The following is a 1,658-nucleotide window of genomic DNA, read 5'->3' on the forward strand; positions in this document are numbered from 1 at the left end:
AGCCTGGGGAAAAGAGTGAGACTCTGTCTCAAAAAAAAAAAAAAAAAGTTCTCAGAAAACTAGGAATAGAAAGAAACTTCCTCAACCTGATTAAAGGCTTCTTTTTTAAAAAAACCTGCAGCTAACATCTTACTTAATAGTGAAAGAGAATGCTTTCCTCCTAAGATCTGGAAAAAGGCAAGAATGTCCACCGTCACCACTTTTATTCAGACTTGTGTTAGAGGTTCTAACCAATGCAATAAAGTTTTTTAAAAAAATTAAAAGGCATCCAGATTGGAAAGGCAAAAGCAAAGCTCCCTTTATGTACAGACAACATGATCATCTATATAGAGCATCCTAAGGAATTTACAAAAAAAAAAGGGTACAAGAATGCAGGAACTAATATGTGAGTTTAGCAAGGTTATGGGATGAAATATGCAAAATTAAATTGTACTTCCATATACTAGCAACAAACAATCAGGAATTAAACTTTTTAAATAACTTAAAACGCCATAAAAATATTGAATACTTGGATGTTAGGGCCATCTAGCTGCGACATCTGTCATCCCATTGATCACCAGGGTAGATTCAGCCAATCTGGCTGGCTAGGCAGGCATACCCTTCCTCCCTCACCGCTCCATGTGTGTCCCTCCCAAAGATGCATGCTCAGTCGAAGAGGACGACCTTCCCGGATAGAGGAGGACCATTCTTGAGTCAATAGTGTACAAGTAGTTGCACTTCCCTGCTAGAACCTCCAAACAAGCTCTCAAAATATTGAATACTTAGGGATAAATTTGACAAAAGATGTGCAAGACCTGTACACTGAGAACTACAAAACATTGCATCAAACAAATTAAAGAAAATCTAAATAACTATAGAGATATACAAAGATCATAGACTAGGAGACTTGATATCGTTAAGATGTCAATTCTCTCCAAATTGATCTATAGATTCCATTATTTTTTTGTAGAAACTGACAAGATGATTCTAACACTTATAAGGAAATAGAAAGAATCAAAACAAAAAAGAAGATGATGAAGAAAGAGGAGGAGGGGGAGGAGAGGAAAGTTGGAGGACTCACACTACCTGATTTCAAGATATATTATAATGCAACAGTAATCAAGACTCTGTGGTTTTGGCATAAAAATATGGATATGTGGATAAATGCAATAGCATAGAGAGTCCAAAAGCACATGCACACATATATGGTAAATTGCTTTACAACTAAGACACCATGGTGATTCAATGAAGAAAGGATAGTTTCTTTAAACAAATGGTGCTAAAACAAGTGGATAGCTATATACTGAAAACTGGAAAAAAAAGAAAAATAAAACTTGCCCTTACTTCATACCAGGTACAAAAGTTAACTTGAAATGGATTACAGACATAAATGTAAGAGCTAAAACTATAAGACTTATAGAAGAAAACATAGGAGAAAGTCATAATGACCTTGGGTTTGGCAAAGATTTTTTTAAATGTGACACGAAAAGCATAAAATACAAAATTCAAAAATCAACAAATTGGAGGCCAGCCATGGTGGCTCACACCTGTAATCCTAGCACTCTGGGAGGCCGAGGCGGTAGGATCACTTGACCTCAGGAGTTCCAGATCAGCCTGAACAAGAGCTAGACCTGTCTCTCATAGAAATAGAAAAAATTAGCCAGGCAGAGTGGCTCACA

Source organism: Propithecus coquereli, unplaced genomic scaffold (assembly GCF_000956105.1).
Source record: "Propithecus coquereli isolate 6110/MARCELLA unplaced genomic scaffold, Pcoq_1.0 Scaffold120, whole genome shotgun sequence".
NCBI classification, from domain to species: domain Eukaryota; kingdom Metazoa; phylum Chordata; class Mammalia; order Primates; family Indriidae; genus Propithecus; species Propithecus coquereli.